Consider the following 26,167-nt stretch of genomic DNA (forward strand, 5'->3'; position numbering starts at 1 on the left):
CCCATTGTCGCCAGAATTGAAGATAAGATTCACTGTCACTTCTCCTATGTAGTGTATGGTAACAGTAACTTTCGACTTGTGTTATTTTACATGTAACAAAACAGATATAACCTACATATACATTACAACCAATTCACAAAATATATGTGTATTTTCAGATATTTATATATAGAGAGATGTCCTCTGGGAAAAACTAGTTGAATATCTACACCTCCATTCACATTCAAAGTCCACGTCACATTCGATCAGGTCCAAAATAATAGACCACATCCAATCTTAAGTCTGTTACGTATTGGCACAAAAACCTGTAATCAATAAGCAGATGGCTGTAATTATTAAAAATATATACGTTTAATCAAACATTTATAAAGACATTTTACTTAACAAGATCACAATAATGCAATTACAATACATTCAATGTTTAAAACCAGTTCATCAAAAAAATACAAATGTTATTTGCACGAGAGTTAAAAACAGACAATAACATTTGTCATCAGTTGCCACAATCAAAAAGAGAATTCAACCACCTAAGTCCTAGTTTGTTATAGGTCATAGGTATCTAGGGTCCTCTTATATACAAACGAATTTGTGGCTGCATTTCAATACGTCTGTCCTGGTGCCGGGACGGACGTATTGCCACCGGGTTTCGGCTTGAAAATAAATAAATAGAGCTCGATACTATCTAAGACAAGCTCGATTGGAATTGAAAACCATTGCAGGTCCCTCAGAGGCACAGTGGAAAGAAAAGACACTTGGGCGACACTTCCCATAATAAGTAGAGGAAGTCTAATTAGGAGGGCGGAGGCAGTGACTCTTGAGCAAAGGCCAATTTGCCGCTCTATACCAGGTGCCCGAGCTATATATGATACAGAGAGACATTAAATGAAGTAACATGGACTTATCATTTTGAGGTGCTCCTGATGACTTGGGGGCAGACCTATCACCTTAAATTTTAAAAGAACGGGAGTAACAAAACTACTGTCTTGAAAAAGAAGGTGTTATAGGACTATTCCTTCGAAAAGTGTCGACGCTCTCTTTGCAGCCACAAATTTGTTTGTATATAAGAGGATATGTGCATATGTGTTTGGGCAAAACCTAAATTGACAGGGAAGGACTGGTAGGAAGGGACTGGGCCTGTTATTTGGACCATTGTTCCTGCTGCTTCAGTCATCAGAATTGCGAGTCCACTTTGATGAGGTATATCTCCATCTTTGTTGCTTGTTTTTGGATTGTTTTAATTGTGGCTGAGAGAAGTATTCACCTGTAATGTGAACATTTTTGTTTTTTATCTGGTTAGAAATTGTTTGTGCCATTTCCTTGTTAATACACTGTAATCGATTTTGGTAAATGGCTATCTGGATGGAAGTTTTCAAGTACTTATGATTAGTATTGACTTCTAGGTGATAAACAACCAATTTGGAGGGTACATCATCCAGGATGATGTGAGACTTATTAGCGAATATTAGTCTTAATGAGGCTGCTTTGGCATGAAGATATTCAGTCATCATGACCCATTTAATGAATTCTTTATTATGATTCCTTTTGAGGAACGGCAAAGCTTCTAAATCATCAATTTACATTAATGTCTATGACTTATGCAAGTATCCTAATAGAGATGGATGAATTAGTGCAGCTGCAGACGTCATTATCATGTATTGATAGGAAACCAAAAACTGTTTCACCTAGTTGAGTCAGCAAAAATTATGTTCAGCAACCTTGAGGTCTAAATTAAAAAAAAACATCTTTCATGAACATCTTCATTGGAACCTAGTTGCAGTAACTTACAAATAAGGTTGACCAGATGGGTTTAGGAGACAATGACAACAAGGTTATTATAAGAGATGGTTGAATTAGTTGAGGGAGGTGCAAACTTACCTCAAATAATAAACACAATCCTTGTCAGGGTGATCAACTAAAGTCACAAAATAAACCTGTGCTTAACCCTCTAATAGCTGGGCACACTTAACTTAGAGGTTATATGTAAGTATTTATGCAGTACTCAAACAGTGATAAAGTGAAACACATCACAGGAAAAATCACAAACCAATTTACAACAAAATAGTAAGTTTTTCTAAATAAAATGACACACAAAAGACAAAAATCTTTTGAATTATGAATTTTTAAACGCGAGTTATGAATTTTTACATTTGAAGGTGGAAAATAGCACAAAAAAGCATTAAGCACTAACCATGGTCATCTTGTTTGCCTTTGTCCAGGACAGGATGAAGGGTTAAGGCCTACCACGATGGGGTAAGGGTCAGATACAAGGACAAGGTTCGTCCCAGTGGAAGGTTTTACCCTCAACCCTGAAGTGGAAGTCAAACATTTTCAGCAGCTGGCTATAGGCGAAAAGGGATCCATCTTCGGCAAATAGCCGCTGAACGAGCTGTTGTTGATGCCTTTGAGAGGTAGTGATTTGAATTTCATTCCCAGAGAAGGTCCCTTGCCAGCCAGATACCTTTCACACTTTTGCCAGGTGAATATTTTTACCTTCGGAAATAGTCGCTTTTTTGTAGCTAGAATTCTTCTAGCAGGGCAAGGCTTCAAGCAGTAGTCAAAGTGGGCTCCTTGAGACTTCTTCACGAGGTACAACTGTATTGGATTTGCTGCTGCGGTGAATTACATAGCTGGAGCAATCTGGATATTTGGCTAAGTGGTGATGCACCTTCAATGGATCTGCTTGGCAGGTTGTTCCCAGTCCTCTGTTGGTTCTCAGAGCAAAGAGTTGGAAAAAAGTTTCTAAGTTCCAGGTATCAGGAAACCTCAGGAGGAGTACATTTTGATACCAGCCGAGTGTCCAGGACCTCGGGTACAACACTTGGGATCAAGACTCACTCCAGCAGAGGCCAGCAGCAGGGTCCTGGGCAGGATTAGCTGGAACTGGTCAGCTGGGAATGCAGGAAAAAGGCCTCTTGGATTGTGTTGTGTCCCTGTAGTCTAAACAGGAGGTACGCCTTATGACCCCTCGAGTCCACCTTTTGTCTCCTAGCCATTCCCTAACCAATGAGGGAAAAGTACCCACAGGTTACCCTACTCACATTTGCAGCCCTTCCTGTGTGTTTCACTATAAATTATCCCACAGTGCCCATCTTTACCTAAACCCAACCTGACAGAAGTCTAATTCCCATGGTAGGAGCTCCATGTGCCCACCCAGAGGTGTTGCTACCCTCACGGATGAGTAGTGCGCTTCCAATTCCCATGATTGATTGCTATGCTAATGGGCTAACCCTTCCTTGTGGTCACTTCAAACTTTTTCTGGAGCAGCTCACCCCCCACCCCCACTGGGTTTGGAGCCAAGCTGACTACGAAGACAAAGAGAGGGGGTGTAAGTGTGAGATACATTTGCCAGTGAAAGTATGGCATCCTTTGAGCTCAAGAAGGGGCTGAGCACAACCACCAGACCATCTTGCGGAAGGAAGAAAAACACCTCTCCACACTCGAGGGGCCTATGAGCAACAACCGGCGATAATTATCGCTAAGCTACTTAGCGCTAGGATAATTATCGCCGGCTAACGTGGATTTTTATCGCTGAAATAGCGTGCTATTAGCAACGCTTATCTCAAAAGCGATAAAAATCCTAGCGTTAACTGCCTAACGTGAGATTATCACTGGAAACCCAGCGATAATCTCACAAAATGTGGCGTAAGCTTGTTGTTAGGGCCTCACAAACTTAGCCATGATATCCACCTTCCATAGGATATCATGGCTAAGTCAGTCCTGAAGCAGGCAAAAGGAAAGTAGCGATAACAGGGGTTATCGCTACTTTTCTTGCCGCTATGCTTCATAGCGTGGGGCTTGATGATAGGAAAAATGTTGCTTAGTGACATTTCTCCTGTCATGTCAGGTCAGGAATGCCCACTTTGCATCTCATTAGAGATGCAAAGCTGGGCGTTAGGAATTCGTGCGCTAATGCAAGGTTTCACGCGTTAGCGTGACCTTGCTAATTAGGCAATAAAATTATCGCCGCTTTTCGGCTGAAAACGGCCGCAAATGCGGCGATAATTTTCTATCGCCGCATTGTAGATATGCCCCCAAGTCTTTTATCCACTGTCTGGGAGCAATCCACATTTCACCACAAGGGAGCAATTCACCAGTCATGTGACACTGGAGGAAAGGCACATTTGGTTTAGGCAGAAACATGACAACTTTCTAAAAAGTGTAATTTTCAAAATAGCAATATATACTCCAACTTTACCATGATGTTGGATTTTGAATTACATTAAATAATTCCTTGAATCATATTTCTAACTGCTCCTGAACAGAAATGAAGCATCCCAAGCTGTTATAAATTTGCCCAGTGTTTTTGTATTGGAGGGTTAGCCTTGCCAGGGTAAAAAAATGACTTTTAACGTTTTTCATTGTCAAGACATGTAAAACATTAAATATACATAGCCTACTTTTCAAATACCATGTACACTGCCCTATAAGTATTTGGGCCTATCTTAACAGTGACTTATAGATATTAAAAAGTTAGGTTTAGACCCAGCCGCGGTCGGTAGTAGGAGTACCTGCAGGGCGGTGACGTGGGGAGGGGGAGGGGCAGGGTGGGGGTAGTAAACTATGGATTACGGAGGTTTACAGGTAAGTAAACATATAAATTAATAAAAACGAATTTCGTTGCGTGCACTGCACCACATTTGAGGACATCAAAGCTTAAAAGAGCTGGCAATAGAGTCAGGAGAACCTTCCAAGGTGTTATATGGCAGCAGTCACAAAACCATTCACCAAATGTACCACCGTGACTATTTAATACAGCATTCCCAAACAAAACTGGCTAAATGCAGCAGAGAAGAGTGAATGGTTATGTAATGTGTTTTGCCTTCCACATGCTGTGGGAGGTTTGTTAATGATCCGTGGGGCAGGTGCAAAATTGAGGAAATTGTTGGTAAATTGAACTGTAACCCACGAGCAGTTCATTTAGCATGCCGGCACGCTCCTTTGCAAAAATAACATGCCTAGAGGCCTTAGAAGCAAATGGCAAACTCAGCTCCAAATTATGTCCTTTGGGTGGGATGTTAAACACAGGTGCTGCCTGCTTCAGTATTATTAAAATTACAATGAAACTATGATAAAGCAGGGTGGATGATGAGGAACTCAGATTTCCTGGATTTTTTTGGTTGTCTTTATTTTGTCAGGAATACTTTGAATAAAAATAGATTTGTTTGAACAGGTTTCATTTACTATTTAAATTGGTGCTATATTTGTTGGTTTTGTTCTTACCTTCAAATGTGTTATTTGTTTAAAACTGTCTGCACAGTTAACATTTTAGTGGAGAATGGTCGCATGAAGAGAGAAGTGAAAATGAAAATTGCTATGGAGGTTTATTTAGTTATAAATCCAGTCAGGCAGGAGCTCTGCGCATAATAAAGTATAAGGACGAATACAAATGTTTATCTAACTCCTAATTAAAAATAAAAATATTTTTATGTTAAATAATAATGTCAGTTCATCCTATATATTTTAAATGCAGGACAAAATAAAAACAAAATGGTACAACACTATAGCTTTCGAAATAATTCTTTAATTACTGGAAACATAATAAATTAAAAAACATATTTTCTGAAGGTAAAATGAAAAAATAAATTCCCACCTAAGGAAGCAAAATAATATGCATTAATAATTGTTTCAAGTGATATATACAATTAATTAAATTGAATTTAGTTATAAGTTAATAAATAAAATGATACTTTAATATTTAAATTAAAAATAGAGTATCAAATATTTTGTAATATCTTCGAGAAATTTACACTGCTGAGTAAGTTTATTGTTACATACATTTGTAAATTCAAAATAGGGCATTACAATATTCTAAAACTAAATATTGAAAATGAACTATTTTTTGATTTTTTTAACATTACAACAATAAATTATATTGATTTTTATTTTTAACCATCTTTAATATTACAGTTGAATGTAACATTTCTTTTCGTGTGGGGTTTTATTTTAATTGTCTAACATTTTAGCCACATGTACTAGGCTCCCTCCCTACACCAGTAAGTAAGATGAAAAATCTGGGAGTTACCTTTGATAGTCAACTCTCATTTGAGGGCCAGGTTAATGCCATCACTTCTGCCTCCTTCTTTATGCTGAAACTCCTTAAAAAGATTTTCCCCTTCATACCGCAACATCTATAAAAAAAATCGTAACTTCGGCCCTCATTCTTTCAAAGGTCGATTATTGTAATGCCCTGTTCGTTAAGATCAGGAAAACGCGCCAGAGCAAAGTCCAGGTTGTACTAAAAGCTGCTGCCTACTTCTAGGCATCCCTAAGTGCAAATTTGCCTCTTCTGTGCTGTGCCACCAGCACTGGCTCCCAATCAGAAAGCGCATTGTTTTCAAGGCTCTGTGCATCATCTTTAAAGCCCTCCATGGAACTGACCCAGAGTTCCTTAAGCAGATATTTCAATGGTATATTCCTGCTAGATCATTGTGGTCTGCCTCACAAAATAATCTTGTAGTGCCCTGATTCAAAAAGACCGACTGGGGCCGCAAAAGCTTGTGAAGTGGCATGTATGGAGTGGAGTGGCATTGTGTGGTGTGGAATGACATTGTGTTGAGTGGAGTTGCGCTGTGTGGGTTGGAGTGGCATTGTGTGGAATGGGTTGGGGTGGAGTGGGGTGGAGTGGAATGGCATCGTGTAGAATGGAGTGGTGTGGAGTGGAGTGATACTGTGTGATGTCGAGTGGAGTGGCATTGTGTGGATTGGTGTGGAGTGGCATTGTATGGCATGGAGTGAACTTGCATTGTCTGGTTTGGACTGGAGTCGCATTGTGTTGTGTGACCTGGAGTGGAGTGTCATTGCACGAAGTGGAGTGGCATAGTGTGGAGTAGAGTGGAGTGGCAAGGCGTGGCGTTGAATGGTGGGGTGTGGCCTTGAGTGGCATAGAGTGTAGTGGCACTGTGTGGCATGGAGTGCAGTGGCATTGTATGGAGTGGGGTGGCACTGTGTGGAGTGGAGTGGCAGTGTGTGGCATGGAGTGGAGTGGCATAGTATAGTGTGAAGTGGAGTGGTATTGTGTGGCCCACAGTGGAATCGAGTGGAATTACATTGTTTGACGTGAAGTGAAGTGGCATTGTGCGACATGGTGTGGACTTGAGTGAAATTCTGTGGTATGGAAAGATGTCCAAATTGTCACTGATTTATCCTGTTGCACTTCAAAGCCTTGTCAGAGCTAGTAAGTGCTATTTATATGCAATCATAATACAATAAAATATGCTATCATTTATCTCAACCTATTCATCTGATCCGGGGAGGAAGCAAGGGGGGGGCAGGGGGAGAAGGCTATATAAATGCAATGATCACACAATATAATATCTTACAATTATCTCAACCTACAGGCTTTGTAAATATCCAATGCGGGTAAGAAGCAAGAGGGGATTAGAGGGGGAGAAGCAATATGGATGGACGAATAAAGAAAATCATACCAGTGGACGGACAGCAGAAGAACACTTCTGCAGACGAACACTTATCAAACTAAACCTATCAGGACTTGGTGCATGCTCCGAACAAAAGAACAGGAAGCATCATTGGCATTCTCTGGCCAATTAGGTAGAAAATAAGAGAGACAATGAAGCCAAAGAATGGTTAGCAATAGCCTGGCTACAAGCCCCTTATAGAAAACAATATACCTCTCAAAGTGATGGTGCAAGCGTTATCAGCAGGTGAGACCTACAAATTAACTACCAAATTGAAAAATGCAAAAACTGTGGTAAATATATTGTTTTTCTCTTGCAACTTTACATGTTCCTTAGTGGCCTTTGCACATCAAACTTGCTGTTGATGCTATTTTAGACCAAAAAAAAATACACTTTCTTACACCGCACTTCTTTCTCATTTTACAAACAATAAACAAAGTTTTGGTATATTTTTTCTATTTTCTCAGTTCCCTCCAGAAAAATTCACAGCTTTAGAAATTGCAATATGATGAGAAAAAAGAATACAAATTATGGTCTGGATATATTTTGTGGGGAACAAAATGAAGAATGCCCAAATGCTGAGTGTAGCAAACATCTAAAAAAAGGGATCAGCTCAGGGGCAGGGAAAGCCTGAGCAGCTAAGGGGTTAAAGTCAATATATGTGCTCACATATATTTCAAACTTGTATCTCCTTCCTGACAAAGCAAGAGCATACTACAACATTCCCTCATTGTATGCAATTGTACATTGAATATGTCTTGGTTGATTACTTCCTCAAATCCCTTTCAAGAAGGTATTTCATAAGAATAAGGACAAGCCCTTCCACCCACCAGGACCAGGGTAGTGACAACATATGTAAAACAGATCCTATGTTACTCACTTGCAGTATTACCTTGGATAAGTCCTTGGTGATGGAATCAATCAACACTAACCTATGATGTGAGCACACCATCATTTGCAGAAAACACAAACTGTTGTCTGAGCCTCTCCTTTCTTCTTAGAAGAAATATATTTATATAATCAAGCAATAAAAGTGCTAAGCAATACATGATTATAGTGCAGAGGGTGTGGTGCTCAAAGAAGTGTGTACTTCTGTACAGAGTTGCTTAAAAATAATCTTGACAGATTGAAAGATGCTTAGACGAGGGCCTTAGTCCTGATAAGAGCCGCCAATTTATGAATGGGTTAAAACTTGGACAATACACTCTCCATTGTGATTTGATTTATCAGCATTGAAATCCTGAAAGAAACTTTTGACATGATTCATAGTGTTTACAATTTTTACAACAATATTGGGTGTCAACATTATTTGTAAGCAGTTCTGAACATAATTATACACTTCTTTGAGCACGGCGCCGTCTGCAATATAATGTTTGATGGAGGCCTATGACAAGGATCCAAAACACTGGCAGGAACCGCCTTGATGGCTGTTCCCATCAATGGGTGAAATGACTTGTTTCCCAGGTGAAAGATGTTGATCGAAAACTGAGAGCAGAACTTATTCCATTAGTTTACCTCTTTGAAAAAAGCATTCTGCAATTCTTATGCCAAGGAGCAAAACTAAACGCATCAACAGATTGTTACCAGCATTTCTTTCTCTATCTGTGCTATACGGTTTAAGGGATTTCACTCATGCCTAGCAAAATAGAAGTGTAACACCCTCTATAAACGTTCGAACTTCAACCATGTACATAATGTTTTTCCACACCTTTCAACATTTGTTTATAACCAAGTTACACAGCTTGAGTAATGTAATGCTCTGTTGCTCCCCTGCAGAGTTTGCACCAAACAAATTCCTTTATACACTTCAACATTTCTGTAAGTACTTTTAATTTAGGATTTGATATATTGCAAACCTGTCTCCAAGGAGCTGTGTTTACTGCAGCAAATGTATCTCAAGCAAGATTTGAAGTAGTTAGAATAGTATGTGGTGCGGGGTCGGGTTAAAAACCAGAACCCAGGACCCAGAAATCAGGACTTTGTTTTGGGCAGAAGTAAGGAAGTGCCATCGGTATAGCATTTATGACAAAACAAGAGCACGCTGCAACATTCAGCACGTTATGTTTTCCTATTAAATGTATTCACTGTGCATGCATTTGCCATCTGAGACACCTGGAGCCTAAACTCTGTGCAAAAACAGTGTAGTTTTTCATGAAGTGAAGTCGTAAGTAAAACCGGTGTTGTAGGCCTTAACTTCAGTAACTAAGGCAAGAGTACCACAATGTACTTAGGGACTCATTATGAGTCCGGCGATCACAAACCGCCAGACTCACGGGGTAGCGATGGTCTTCCTACCGCCCTTTTATGACTAGGGCGGTCTGGCCGCACTGGGGGCACCGCTACCACCAGGGATCAGAGATCCTTGGCAGTGATGCAGTGGTCTTGAGGCCGTAATATGCTTAGCGGAGCCGCTGTGGCACCACCAAGCATATTATGAGTTTCCTCAATGCCACACTTTTCATGGCGGTGCAACTGCCATGAAAAGTGTGGCAGTGAGGAAACTAAGGGGGCCTACGGGCCCCCTGTGCCTCTGTGTCATGGGGTGCATGCAGGGGGGCACAGGTTGCGCCCCCCCAGGGTGCATGCACCCCAGCACCTGCACGGCATGGACTGCAGCAATCTATACCGTGCAGGTACTGATTTTGACGTTCCCATTGCAGTGCCTATTTCATAATGCCTAAGAACCCCACGCCAGACAGGAGAAAACTCCTAATCTGGTAGGCGGTTCAACCACGGGTTTGGTGGTGCATGAGCGGGGTGGTCCTGCTCTCACACTGCCAAACCCGTAATGAGGCCCTAAGCCTCTGTTGACAAAGCAGTCACAATTTTTGCACAGAGATGCAACACAATCCCAGCCTTTTTGTGGTGTGTATGATGTGTTAATGTGTTGCAGGTGAAAAAGTCCATTCTATGGTATCTGTAAAACCATTCATATTAATGAAGCAGAATTCTCTTTGTGAATCATAATGAACATTTCCAAATGCAATGATGGAGGCCTAAGAGGGACAGCAGACATCAATTTCTGCATTCACATTTTCAGAATGGCCTGATTGAATCCCCTGTCCATTAAAGGAACATGGTTTGCAATAAAACAAAAAAAATTGCGATGTTGCTAAGAGTGATGATGGGGAGCATGCAGTGGTCCACTGAATCACTACCTCTTCCCTCATTTCCACAGTGCGCCCTCACAGACTGCTCCACTTGTGCGAATGAATACGACCCATCACCTTAAAAGTGTCAGTACCCTATCCAGGGTCAGACTGGGAAAGCAAACTAGCCCTAGCAATTACGTTGGACTGGCAGGGGAGAGGTGTTGCGGGGGAGAGGGGGGGGGGGCGGTTGGGTGCAGGTGAAAAGCACTGCTGCTGCAATTTTGTTACAGGGGGCCGATTTTGCAGCACTGCTGCTAAGCCGGCCCCCATTAACAGAAAAACGTCTCCCACCGGTCCAAACTGGCCCACACCCTTCCGGGCAACTGGGAAAACGCCCTGTGCCCACTACAGCCATTCCGGCCCTGATCCTATCAATGGTTTGTGATCACAATGGCGATAGCAAAGCATTGATACATATCTCTGCAAGTTGCAAGAAAGGGAAGACACCCCTTTCACACACCATTTTGCTTGTGAATCGCATTGTGTTGTAAAGTGTTTCTCAAATACCGATGACTCATAATGCAGCCTTAACACATTGCGACTGTGCTTTTTTTATTCATAAAGTCTACAATTTTGTGTAACTTTGCAAGCGCAAAGCCTCTTAGCACATTAGACTGTAGATCACAACACCTCATTTAGAATGACATGCGCCCTCGTGCGCCTAACCCAGTCACCGTCAGAGTTGGATCTACTTTGCACTTCTTTGCATCTGGAAACGATCAAGCGTTTACCTGCTCCGAATGACAGAAAGTGGTACTTGTGAAGGACCATATGCGGCACAGGGGCCCTTGCCTGCCTTGAATAGGCTTGATATATATCACCTTCCTTCAGTGTGCTTGCGTCACCTTCCTTCAACGTGCTTGCGTCAGCTAGAAATGTCATCGTCTTCCAGCTCGTGCATAATTAATTCCCATTGGAAGATCAAACTGGAAAAGCCTGGCTTCCTGTTATTGTGGCTTGTGTTTGCTCAGCTTTGCATTAGATTGGGCTGTTTAATGTCTTTCAAGTTAAACCTTTTATTGTAGCTTGAGCTTGCTAAAGTAACAAACACACAAAACAGGCCCCTATGAAAAATCGTTTTTAGATTGCAATTGCGTACTTCAGATATACAAACATTTACAAGCGAATAAACTTGACTGTGCTTACCGAAGTTAATCTTTTATTGGTTTTTTTAAACTTTTTTAATTCCTTGCCACATGTGTTTTATGTTTAGCATTCCTCTCAAGCCTTTCATCCTGCTTATTTTGGAGGCCTTATAGATATTCAACACTGTTGTAAAGCTAATAGGCCTCTATTCATGGCTTAATTACTGCTAATTTTCAAAGCATTACATATCTGTAGACATGTACAAACTTCAAATGTCAGACCAGCCCATCCTCCATCTGGTAGTGTTTTAAGAGTTCGCATACAGTCTAATCTGTGTGAAACTGATTACAAATACAATGGGATATTTTACCCATTTGCACTTTTTTTTACAACAATAAGAATGCCTTTGATCATGTGCTGATTACAATGAGCTCGATCAGGGACAACAATAACAAAGAAACTACACCAACACAGTGGCGTCATTTCTTCAAGCTCATGGTGGTTCTAGAGAAACATCACATGCTCTTTGACTCCACACTGTCCTGCTTCCACATCACAGAAAGGGAAGCGCCCAAGGTCTGAACCAGCGATGGGTCACTTTACTTTAAATAACTCTTTATGGAAACTGAAGGCTTAAGCATGCTAATAAGCAGTGATTAAAGCGGTGGTGAAGCTAGGGTGCCATGGGCTCTAGTGCAAACAAAGTAACTTGGCCCCCTCACTAAGGTGACTTCTCAGTCTGTCAGCTCACTTCCCCTCCACCGCTTCCCCCCCCCGGACACTCCTCAGCCTACTTCCACATAGTTTGCATCTGGCATATCAAAACTCGCTGCCATTCTTATACACACACTACAGTATTTCAGCTTCCTGCACTGCATTTCTGCAAGTCAAAGCCATAACCCCATTGTAAACTGAATGTACACAAAGAAATAAAAATGCAGGGACTCCACACTCACACTGCTGCCCTGACATAGACACAACACTCATGCTTCAGACATGCAAGCATATGCCACTATGCACTCACACAAGCACACTTCTCAACCTGTAATCCACTTACCCTGAACTCACAAAAGACAGTGTTAATCCTGCAATCACACAGACACACTCCTCACACTGCCCTCAAAAAACATGTGGGCTCTCCTGCACCCATACAAGCACACTTCTCACACACTGGTACACCATGCACTAGGAAGGAGCAGAGTTGGGACAGATGGTGGCATAGGAGGCACAGGCTGAGTATCTATTAGTGCAATTCAAAGCTGCTCAGGTAAACTACACTGAAGCATGAATGTCCATTGAGGTTATTTAATCTCCCACCAGTCACACTTGGCCCAGCACTGCAGACTATTTCTATCTGGTCTTTGTGGGGAAGCGTATTGGCATCAAAAAAAGTCCTGCTTGCCACTGGTTTTTTGTAGTGCAAGCATAGCCTTATTTAAAGAAATAAATAAAGGAAAAAATTCCAACTAAGGGGCCCATTAGGATGGCGTCGGAAAACCACCCCGACCGCCATGGTAGTGGAAAAGTACCGCCTGCCGGTACCGCAGCAAAACCGGCGGTCCGATTAGGATCAACCGCCCAAAAAATCCGACCGCGGCGGAAAGAGGCAATGAAAAACTGCCTGTAGCGGGCGGAGCTTGTAAAAACCGTCCGCGATGGTCAGATTCGCGGCGGAAACACACCAAACCGCCGCCAGGCATGCAGAGTAACCGCCAGTGAAATTAGGATTCCCCCGATGTGACAGTGGAACGTTCCGCTGTTTCCGACCGCCGCAGTTGCAAAGAGTGATGAATGTGAGAGCCGGCGGAAGGGCCACCGCTGCGGACGGTCCGTGACAAATATGGCGGTCGACAAAAAAAAAATCACAAGGCCACCAAGTGCACACAGCAAACCAGCCCTGCCCTCAAAAACACCTAACACACCCCAATGACCCACCCAAATGGCAACTTAAAAAATACAAATCCCATGACAACCCACACAACACACCTGACAGCAATACCCCATCTTAACACACCCACATAGCTGAGTATAAAACCAACCCCTTCCCTGACCATAATCCTTTCCAATACTCCAGAAGTGAAGGGGCAAACACCACAGCTGAAAGGAGAGGCAAATAATCACACCATCACAACACACACACATCACCAACACCACCACCAACACCAACTCCACACCTGCACCCATAACCCCTTTGCACATCACACACCATGGCACCACAGAAAATTCCCAAATTCACAGAGAGTGAGTTGTCAGTCATGGTAGATGAGATAATAAGAGTAGAGCCACAATTGTTTGGTAACCTGGTCCAACAGACACCATTAGCCACCAGAACACAAATGTGGACAAGGATAGTTGACAGGCTCAATGCAGTAGGGACCACCCCGCGCTCCAAGCAGGAAATCATGAAGCGTGGCATGACCTGAAGAGGGTTGTGAAACAGAAGAGGAACAAGAACCGTGAGCTGGCTCAGAGGACTGGCGGTGGCCCTCCCATCCCACCAAGAACATTCACTGCATGGGAGGAGAAGGTGCTTGCCATACTGCATCCAGAGAGTCTCAAGGGAATAGCCGGGGGAGTGCAGGCTGGTAAGTACCAACAAATGTACACCATTGCACTGCTATGTACTGTCTAGCACAATTACAAAGCCACATCTCCAAGGCCCAAGTACATTCATCTGCACCACAATACCCAACACAGGTCTCACAGATGTAACACCCACTCCATCTGAATCACCCCAAAGGTAGCCAACATTTACCGGGTTGTTTGTGTCCAGGCAACCAGCACTACAACTCCCACCAGGCCCCCTGTCCCACCCCTGAGCAGGATGGAGCACTCCACCTTACCCTGAAGCATGTGGAAGCCACTGTATGGTTCCCCCTCACCTAACAGGTAGGTAGCCATCTTCCCAGGGAGGGCTTTTTGGAGGTGGGAGGCCTGCAATACAACTCACACCAGTCCCCCTGTCTCACCCCTGAGCAGGATGGAGCACTCTACCCCACCCAGAAGCACGTGGCAGCCATTAGATCACTACAAACAAACTAACAGGTAGGTAGCCATCTTTCAAGGGAGGGCTGTTTGGGGGTGGAAGGCCTGCACAACAACTCCCTCCATGCACCCCTGTCACACCCATGATCAGGATGTAGAATTCCCCCCACCCAGAAGCATGTGGCAGCCATTGTATGGTTCACCCTCACCTAACACATAGGTAGCCATCTTCCCAGGGAGGGCTGTTTGGGGGTGGGAGGCCTGCAATACAACTCCCACCATGCACCCCTGTCCCACCCCTGACCAGAATGTAGCACTCCCCCCCACCCAGAAGCATGTGGCAGCCATTGTATGGTTCACCCTCACCTAACACATAGGTAGCCATCTTCCCAGGGAGGGCTGTTTGGGGGTGGGAGGCCTGCAATACAACTCCCACCATGCACCCCTGTCCCACCCCTGACCAGAATGTAGCACTCCCCCCCACCCAGAAGCATGTGGCAGCCATCGTATGGTTCCCCCTCACCTAACAGGTAGGTAGCCATCTTCCCAGGGAGGGCTGTTTGGGGGTGGGAGGTCTGCACTACAACTCACACAGGCCCCCTGTCCCACCCCTGAGCAGGATGGAGCAATCCACCCCACCCAGAAGCATGTGCCAGAAAGTCCACCACAATGTGACAACAGGACAGGTAAGCAGACAGTGCATGCACCCCAGCATTCCTCAAGAAAAGCATGGAGACATATGACAACACAAGACCCCACACCACACAAAAACGGACACAGATACAATCCCAATTTACAGTGTGCAGACAGCTAAGCGTTTGTAACTGTCGCAGAAACAGAAGTGTGACTCACCAAATCGCAGGTTGAAGGAAATCAGGGCACAAACATGCACAGCAACGAATGTTCACTGTAACTTCCATGGGGGCTGAGCATGAAGGACCATAGGAAAAGTAAACAAGCATGGTCTGTTGAACAAAGAAATCAAAGCAGTGGACAGGACAAAGGTATGCATGAGATGACAATGGCTAGTTCATGCGCAGGGGCCAGTCAGAGTAATCCGCAAAGATGCTTCACATCAAGTTGTATAGCTGCCACTTGTCAGATGACAACCTTTCATCGTAATCCTAAAATCTTCACATGGGGCCTGGTATCCATTGACATGTCACACCAGTGAAAAATAATGTATGTACCCCCACATCATGTCATGATGTACATCACTGTGCAGACATACAATGTGTGAAATAGTTAAATGTGTGTTGCATAAACTGTAAATAGGAGACATTGAACAGCAAGCTTGAGGTGTGCACGTCAATGATCATCTCCCTTCTGTCCCACAGGTGACCAAGAACTGACTGCAGAGGACGACAACTTCAACCTGCAGAGCCAGTCTCCTCCCCTGGAAAATGGAGCCTCTGATGCGGACTCCTTGGATTTTGAGGATTCGGAGCTTGAAGCCAGCCCATCTGGTATGCCAGGGAGCAACAGGTCCCAGGACACCACTGCCACTCCCGCCCCCTCAGCAACAACAGCAACAACAATGCTAACCCCTGCTGGAACGGCCACCACCACCACCAGTGCTGGCTGCAACACTCGCACTGCACCAGAGGATGACCACCCCACCCCAACAACTGCGGAGGGCAGTGAGAGTAGGTGTGTGCATACAGTGGTGAGGCAACAGGTCCGTGACAGCAGGGCAGGTGGGAGAACAAGTGGGATTCGAAGACAACAGGACCCTGGGACTGAAGCCCTGGCAAACATCACCAGAGTCCTTGGGGCCTATGAACAGGTCCAGAGACAAATGGGCCAGGCTCATCAAAATGCCCGTGAGCTCCAACAGCTGCTGAGGTCCATAGACAACCGCATGGGCCAAATCGTGGACGTCTTGGCCCAGCTAGTGGTGGTACTGAGGGTCAGGCCTGCGACACAAACAACACCTCCACCTCCCTCCGGTGTCCCACAGGATGCCAGTTCCCCATCCTCCCCTGCGGACACAGAGAAGGGTGACTCCTCAGATCCCACTGGCCCAACAGCTGTGGCACCCCCTGCCAAAAAAACAAGGGGCCATCCGAAGATATCCTTGGGAGTAACCCGTGGCAAAGCACCTGCCAAACACCATCCAAGGAGCCAGCCATGATGGCACACCTCTTCACCCAGCCATTGACTTTGTCAACTGTCCTTCTCCACACAGCCATGTTAAAGGCATCCGTCTGTTGGACTGGATCACCACATCAATGTGGTGAGGAATCAATTGTCTCATCTACCATAACTGACAACTCATTGCTCCACCCTTCACAATTCTGTAAATATTCACTCCCCTGTCACATATACCCATTGAAAATAAACACCTCTTACACACCACTGTTGTTGTATCTGCTCCATGTTTATCACAGTATGTGCAATGTTAACCATGATTACAATGTCACAGGAGCACTGATTGTCTGTAGGCAAGGAACGGCTGAAGGGACCTAGGAAAACACAACAGAACAATAGTCACTAGTCAGGCGGTGGCATCACAGCCATCACACAACACTTGTCATCAAGGTACTCCAATCTGCACACATTACAATGAGCAACAGTACCGACATAGACATTCTGTAGCTGTGCATAACTACCCTGTTCCCTAAACGTTGGCAGCCAGCACTGAGTCAACAACAGGCTGCAGTCACAAAGCTCACATCGACCTTTTCAACAACAACAACATCAGCAGACAATGGCCCCATTGTACATTGTCACTCACCTTCGAGTGAAGTAGCGGTTGATGAGCTGTTGTCGCAGGTCGACACCTTCCTCCTCTCCACTATCCTCGTCACTGGACATGGGTTGCTTTGCAGGCCGGGGCCTCGGCTGCTCATCACCGTCCAGGAGCAGTGGGATCTCCTTGCGCAAGGCCAAGTTGTGGAGCATGCAGCATGCGACAACGATCTGATACACATTTTTGGGCGAGTACATCAGGGCACCTCCGGTCTTGTCCAGGCAGCGAAACTGTGACTTGAGGAGACCTAAAGTAAGGTCCACCACATGACGGGTCCTCTGATGGGCATCACTGTAGCAGACTTCAGCTGCTGTCCAGGGATTCCGCAGTGGGCTCAGCAACCAAGGACGGTTGGGATATGCAGAGTCATCTAGGTGTGAGATACACAAACCTACTTTGTAATACAACTGTGGCAGAGGACAGCATGTCACACACAGCATGCTAATTGACTCTGCATACTCACCCACAATCCATGCATGCTCAGGAAGCAGATTAGCCATCAGCTGGGGCACAATGTTGTTACGCATGATGTATGAGTCATGCGCCGAGCCTGGAAATTTGGCACACACGTGCGAGATGATCATATTCACCTGGCACACCACTTAAACGTTGATGGAATGGAAATGTTTCCTATTCCTGTAGATGTGCTCACGTGCCTATGGTGGAACGAGCCCAACATGTGTGCAATCAATGGCACCAACAACATGGGGGATGTGCCCAAGGGCATAAAAATCAGCCTTAATACCCGCCCAATTCATGCCTCCTGGGGAAATGGATATATCTGTCCTTGTAGATCATCATAGCGGGCAGGACATCCCGTAGCACCATGCTGAACATAGGTTGCGACATCCCACCTGCTCTGGACACCGTGTGCTGGAATGATCCAGTGGCAAAAAAATGCAGGGCCGCCATCACCTTAGACGTTGGGGTGAAAGCAGTTGGATATGTTCTGCGAGGCTGCAGGTGGGGCTCCAACAGAGCACATAGGTCTTGTAGGGTGGCTCTATCCAGACAGAATTTCCGGGTGACCTCCTCATTCTCCATGTCTGCCAGCACTGTGAAGGGACGATGCAGATTTGGTCTCCTCCTAGTTGAGATGAAAGTGGATACATGTCAATGCAATACACCATGGGATGTGTACAACATCTTACGTTTTGACTGGCACAACGCCAACAATGACTGTCATCACAGTTGAGTTACAGACCACCTTACATGAAGGGACACCTTCAGCTACACTACTCGTACACTTGTCCCCTTTCACACAGCAAGTACCTCCAAAACAATATCTGACTATGAGAAAGCACAAAGGGATATGGACACATCTAGCATGAGCAGCCCTGAGAGTATTTCATACAGCATATGTGTGAAACTGCAACACTACTGTCTCATACCTAGCTGCTGTACCTGCCACACCTTCAGGCATACGTTGAACAGGGCACACATCAAAAACACAATGAGCACAGTCTGTGCGTAAACAACAAGTGTGTGCATGAGCCAAGAGAAGTAGACAGTCAAATCTGCACATTGTTCATTAAGACATACATCACTGTGATTTTCTCAGCCCTTTTACACATTGACATGTGTACACATTGGAGTGTCCATCACAACACTGGTCTGTGTACATGCCCATCAATATCACAAGTGACATGTGAAGGAGTACATGCCAATGTTCAAAATCACATACACAAACATGGCATGTGTAGTCAGCAGTGGGGTAAATGTTATATTGGCATTATGTGCACAATGATGTGCCATTAATCATGTGGCCACTGTGCACTGTTGATAACTGCCCTTTGGCCATTGACACAGCATGATGTGTCCAAAGGTGTTGTCAAAGTGCTCCCTCACCCAAATCATGTTAATTCATAGCAATGTATGGCACACAAATCACAGTAGCTATTGCCTTGCCCCAGCGGTGTGTCACCGCCAACGCCAAAGCCACACTCGCAGTACTGATAGGCATATGAGTATTGCCAAATGGCGTTTGGCATGCTCCGCCACCCAAATCACGGTCACTCATAGCAATGAATGGCATCCAAATTGCAGAAGCTACTGCCTGGCCCCAGGGGTGTGTCACCGCCAATGCGCAACACACAATCGTGGTAGTGATAGGCATATACACATGCTCAAATGGCAGTTGGCATTCACCGCCACCCAAATCACGGTCACTCATAGTAATGAATGGCACACAAATTGCGGAAGCTACTACCTGGCCCCAGCAGTGTGTCACCGCCAATGCCAAAGCCACACTTGCGGTACTGATAGGCATATGAGTATTGCCAAATGGTGGTTGGCATGCTCCACCCCCCAAATCACGGTCACTCATAGCAATGTATGGCACCCAAATCAAGGTAGCTATCACCTGGCCCCAGCGGTGTGTCACCGCCAATGCCAAAGCCACACTCGCGGTACTGATAGGCATATGAGTATTGTCAAATGGTGGTTGGCATGCTCCGCCACCCAAATCACAGTGATTCATATCAATGTATGGCACACAAGTCGCAGTAGCTACCGCCCGGCCCCTACAGTGTGTCACCGCAATGGACCATGCCCTTACAGCCAACAGGAACCGCAATCGCGGCAGCCTAATGCAATCTTGAAAATCGCGGTAGGCGTGCTCCTCCACCGCGGAGCCGGTCATTGGATGCATTTGAAAAAGGCTGACCTGGAACACCAATTGCAGCAGCTTAGAACCACTGAAACTACCCCAGGGGGCTATATATGTGTGGGGAAGAGCCTCACATTTCCACAGCTCACAGAGCCTACTGCCTGCCACACCTCACCACCAACTGCTGCTGCTGATCTCTCCAGGGACTGCTGCCTGCCACCCCTCAACACCAACTGCTGCTGCTACTGTCTCCAGGAACTGCTGCCTGCCACCCCTCAACACCAACTGCTGCTGTTGCTGTCTCCAGGGACTGCTGCCTGCCACCCCTCAACACCAACTGCTGCTGCTGCTGCTGTCTCCAGGGACTGCTGCCTGCCACCCCTCAACACCAACTGCTGCTGTTGCTGTCTCCAGGGACTGCTGCCTGCCACCCATCAACACCTACTGCTGCTGCTGCTGTCTCCAGGGACGCTGCCTGCCACCCCTCAACACCAACTGCTGCTGTTGCTGTCTCCTGGCCACAGTGATGGCGAGGACTGAGAAGACCCGGGCCAGTCCCTTCACCACCGAGGAGCTGGAGGTCCTGGTAGACAAGGTGCTCACACAGTATTCAAGGCTATATGGTGCACCAAATGTTATGGTAAGTCTTCCAGAGTGGGAATGACAGTGCAGGGGGGCACACATGAAGTTCATCTGCTGCAGTGTGTGCCTGAGAGTGTGGGGTTGTGTCATGCACTGCCTAGCATGCTGTCTCCAGGGGAAAGGGGTGTGTAGCCTATTTCACATGTTTCCCTGCCCGCACATCAAGATTGGAGGGACATGTATTGTCTTGTCAGCCATACAGTGATGCAGCAAGTTGGTAATGTGATTGCTTGTGTGAATGGCTGTGTGGGTCCCTGATGTCTTTCACAGGCCCATCTGTGGCCATAGCTAGGGTTGTCGTCCAGAGGGTAGTGATGGAATTGTGTCTGACTCAAAATGTGCCTCATCTCCAGTTCAGCACTATGCTCAGGACCTCAATACCCGAGGGTGACACTCTTGGTGGTCATTCACCTATGACACAGCAGTTTGCCGTACTATTGTGCACAGACCCTTCCATTTCCACCAGCATGTGTACAGACTCGCATGTGTAGGCACCGTTTAGGCTCTCAAATTGTCCCTTCATGTAACATTTCTGATGCCCAACGTTGGACCTCAGTGTGACCCCACCCGGCCTGCACAGTCACCGCCCAATCTTACGAGGACACATCACTGAATGTACAGAGTGTTATATGTGTGTTTTTTTCGGGACACTCCATCAATGAGCCATCTCATGTGTTCACAACCTGGGCCAGTGCTGGCCTCCGTGATGTTGGTAGTGTGATGCAGTGGCTTGTAAGTGGCATCTTTGTTAGGTGCAGAGCTGTAATGCATTTTTCCTACCTGTACTTTCTCATGTCATTGGAGTAATTGGCCTTCACATTGCATTCTGAGTCGTGGGATTCTGGCATCGTCTGCATTGGGATAGTCAGGGACATCCCATGGAAGGGAACGACAGTGTGCATCATCTGACTGTGCGTTCCTCAATGTGTGCATTGCCTGGCGTCAGAATTGTGAGGACTAGACGTCTGACACCAATGTGCAACTGAAGTTGTGCCCCAAAGAACGAGCTGGTGGATGGCATGAGCTCATGGCCATTGTGGACTGTTATGCAGAGTCTGTATCTGTGTTGTCCCCTTCTGCTCCCTCCAGATGTGACAGTGGCAACATGTTTTGAGGTAAATATTTGCCCCCCTCAGGGCCCTAGGTGTGCTCAGAGTCATTTGTGTGTCTGGTTAAATGGAGCCACAGTCAGGCTGTGTAGTCATCACATGGCTCACTTATGCCACGTTTGAATGATGACACGCAAAATGAGAGTTTTGAATTGAGGTTGCACATTGTTACTGCACAGGGTGGTGTGCAACATGGGGATATCATCATCTAGTTTGGTGCATTGCTTGCATATGATGTTTGTGTTGATGTCACTGAACTTACCCTACTTATCTATCTCTTGCAGCATCTCCCGTGGGCATGGAAGGACAGGGGACGGACACTAGTGGTGAGGCATCAAGCATGACTGCTACACACGAGCACAGTGACACAGATGTGACCAGCGCCTCGGAGGGGGACAAGAGTCTGCTTGAGGAATCACAGCCAGAGACGCAAATCTCAACGTCATCTGACGCCAGCAGTGACACATCTATGTTGGCGGGCACAGGGAACGGGGACTCTACCTCCTCTTCCACCACACAGCGTACAGTGCCCACCATCCCAGCTACTTCCACTGTTGCTGCCCGTGTTCGCACCAGTAAGAAGGGAAGAGTGTCCTTCACCCCAGGCACCGCTGCCCCTGCCCCTGTCCCCCCTGCTGCCATCAGTGCTGAGTTTGTGGACCTTTTGAGTCAGCTGTGTGTGGGACAAACAACTCTCCTCAATGCCTTCGTAGACCACGACAAAAAGTTGTCACAGGTGGTTGCTTTCATGGAGGGCATTCATTCAGACGTGGGTGGGCTACACCGGACTGTCCAGTCTTTGTCCTCTGCAGTGATGGCAGCCATTCAACAGGCACAATCTCAGAGTCCAGCTCCAGTCCCTTTGTCTCCCCCTGCCAGTGGCTACATCTGAAGATAGTGACCACACACCACAGACCTCAAGGGCAAGATACAGCACACACAGCACACTTCAGCAGCAGCCCAATTGGTCCTGGGCGCAGACACCATCCCCACAGAAAGCTAAACCCACCCCAGAGCGCAGAGGCAAAAGCCCTTTAGGCGACACCCATGGGCAGAAAGCCAACAAGCAGGCCTCAGGCTCACATACCTCAGAGGCATCCCCAGCCAAGGACTCACCTGTCCCAAAAGCATCTCGCAAAGACAAACAGACAGTTTCCGTGCCCGCTGAGAAGCAGGTGCCTGCTAAGAGTACACATAAAAAGAGCTCCAAGGCAGATTCAGACACAACATCAACTCCCATCCAGTACCCTGTGAAGCAGGGAAAGGAGGCCACTGGAGGGGGTACACCTGGTAAACAGGGGATGGAGGGGCAGAGGCAAGGCCAGGCCAAGTGCACCACTGGATCCAGCATGCTTAGGTGGTGAGTGTGCCTGTTATGTCCGCACCACTTGCCATTAATCCCAAGACAGGGAAGCCATTTTGACTCCCCAGGAAGTGGAAAGGCACCCCTCCACAATCTCCCACCCACACTGTGTCTCACGGCAGCATGACTCCACCTCCACATGCCACCACACCACCTGGTCCAAGCAGCCCTCCGGCTTCCAAAGCCACTGGTACCTCTACCTCATCTGCGCCTCTCTCTCCCCTGTCCAGTCCTCCAACTGTCCCCGATACTTAGCCACCTCCAGTCCGACTGACAGCCAAGTCTGAGTGTTAGTCCCCCTCACATACCTGTCTCTCCCACAGAGGTGCCTGGACTGCCCATTGTTACCCCCTGACTGTGTTGCTGACCATGGCAGGATACAGTATCACCCATTCCCAGTGCAGGATCTCATGTACTTACTCTGCACCTTGGACTGGCCACTGGCCTTGATGTTCACTGCTGTTTTCCCCTTCCCTGTGCAGATTCTCATGGACATACTCTGCACCTTGGACTGGCCACCAGCCTTGCTGTTTGCCCCTTCCCTGTGCAGCTTCTCATGTACTTACTCTGTACCTTGGACTGGCCACTGGCCTTGATGTTCACTGCTGTTTACCCCTTCCCTGTGCGGGGTCTCATGGGCATACTCTGCACTTTGTACTGGCCACTGGCCTTGCTCTTGTCTACTTTTGGTGCCTGTCTGTGTGATATGTGAATAAAAACAGTTACTCCTGTTGTCTGCATTGTCAGTGTCCTTGCTAAATAAAGTGTTTTCTGTGTGGGTATGGTTTACTGTGACACATGCTCTATATGCCACTTCAACATTGCCAATGGCTTGTTTAATTTTTTCAGGATTTTACAGAGGTGACAGGCACTTCAGTTCTTCTTGACTCTGAGGCTTGGGGGTGCAAAGATGTTAGTTTGTGATGAACTACTGTTATCATAATCACTCTTTGGTCAAATTAGCTATATTGTACATATGTCATGTTTGTATGCAGTGCCAGCACAAAGTGGGATTCTATGCACAGTATTGCAGGCTGGCTGGCCAGGGTCATCATGTCTGTGTGAGCTTTCTTTATGTGTGCACAGCAGTGTTGGTGTATGCTCATCTAGTGATGGCCAGGCGTCCTAGTCACATGGATTAAATTCAATGTGTGCAGTTGGGTGGTCATGAAGTGTGCAGTATGAAGGGGGTGGCTTGTCAGTAGTGTTGTTGTGTGTGTGTCCCTGCAATGTCAACTGAACACATGTGTCACCCAGGAGTTGAGTGCCTGATTGGTCAGCCCTGTGCTGGTGACTGTGTGCACATGTGGGAGTTGTAGGTTGTGTACTGTGCAGTAGGTTGGCGTGTCCTTGCACTTCTAGGGGACACCTACTTGTTGTTGGTGGCAATTGTGAGTATGCAGAGTGTGTGACTGGCAAGTCAGTGTTGTGTTTTGTAGATCAGCCATGTGTCTTGATACTGTTTGTACTCACTGTGCAGCCCTGCTCAGCCGCACTGACATTGTGGGTGTGTTTTATCATGCATTGCTGTCACTTGGGGCTTTTTTGGCTCCATTATGGCATGTGTGGTGTGGAGTCATGCTATTCCCTATCTGTGCTTCTGAAGCCTACCCATTGTGAGTCTGCACTCCATCTATTTTTGTATGGGGCACTCCTCTCCTGTCCACTACTGGCGTACACACCACTTCACTCTCATGTCAGCTGTCCACTTGGGTTTCCAATGTGTGTGCCTTCCCATCAGTTCATTGGTTACACTATGCTTTGTGGTGCTGATCTGTGCACAGGACCAATGTGCCACTCAGGACAGTTGACCAATTGGTTATATGTGATTTTCTTGTATTGTTTTGCAGAAATGGTTGCTCATATGCAGTTCTACTGTTTGTGCTGCACAGTCCTCTAGTCATTTTGTTGTCACCTGGGAGTCCCAGACTTGTGCATCTGTGGGTGTTGGGTTAGCTGTATGTGTGTTTGCTGTGGTACTGCTTCACTTCCTGAGTGTGATGTTGTCTTTGTGCTGTGCTGATTAGTGTTGTGTGGGTTCATGTTGTGTCACTCATATCTGTGTGGGACGGGTATGTTTGGTGTGCACACACTGCTTGTCGTGCATGCAGTGCTGTGAGTGTATGTTGCCTTGTCCTTGCCTGGTGTGCATCCCCTGACGTCCTGCTGTGTTTGCAATGTGATGTATCGGCATGTGCATCTGTTGTGTGTTTGATGTGGATGTGTGCAGTGTTTGGGCTGTGTTGTCTCTTGCAGCTGACAGATGCTCTGTGTGTGATGTTCTATTTGCATGTCAGTGTGTGTGTTTTGTTAGTGTGTTGTGATTCATTCAGATGTGTGTTTCCAGTGTAGTGTGCATTACTTGTGTGTCTGTCACATGCACTTAGGGCTACTCTTGTTCCTGGGCTTGTTTTGGGTGCATCCTTGGGGTTTTCTCCTCTCATGTGTGAGCTGTCATTTGTCAGGATGGTGCATGTGCATGCATGTGGTACACTATGACACCATGTTGACTTGATGGGTGGTGTGGTATGTCTGTCTGTGTTTCATTGTCGGCCCATTGGTCCCAGTTTGTGTCCATGATTGTTTTGAGATGATGCACTTCTGGTCTGGTTTGGGGTATGTTGTCTGTGCATTGTTGAGTGATGATGTTGTGTTCTCCAGTTCCGCCTGTGTTCCCATTGCCTTTCTGCAGTTTTGCTGCACGGGTCAGGTCTGGTCTTGTTGTACTCCTGTGTATGTTGTCATTGAGTTTGGTGTTTGGCTGTTGTTTTGGTGCCAGCATTGGTTCAGGCATCCCTGAGTGTGTGTGTGTGATGTTTGTGGATGTCCCCCACCGAGTGTGATTGTTTGTCAGTGTATTGACTGGACATTATTGGCACCCTTCTGTGTGTTTGACACTGGTGTTGTGTGCTGCAGGTGTGAGTTGGGGGGGGGGGTATGTGTGAAGGATCCTACTTGTGTTTGACAGTCATGGAGTGTAACAATGCACCCTGTGTGTTGTGCTGCTGACACACACCTGTCAAGTAGATGGATGCAGATGTGTGGCTGTTCACTG

Source organism: Triturus cristatus, chromosome 9 (assembly GCF_964204655.1).
Source record: "Triturus cristatus chromosome 9, aTriCri1.1, whole genome shotgun sequence".
Taxonomy (NCBI): Eukaryota; Metazoa; Chordata; class Amphibia; order Caudata; family Salamandridae; genus Triturus; species Triturus cristatus.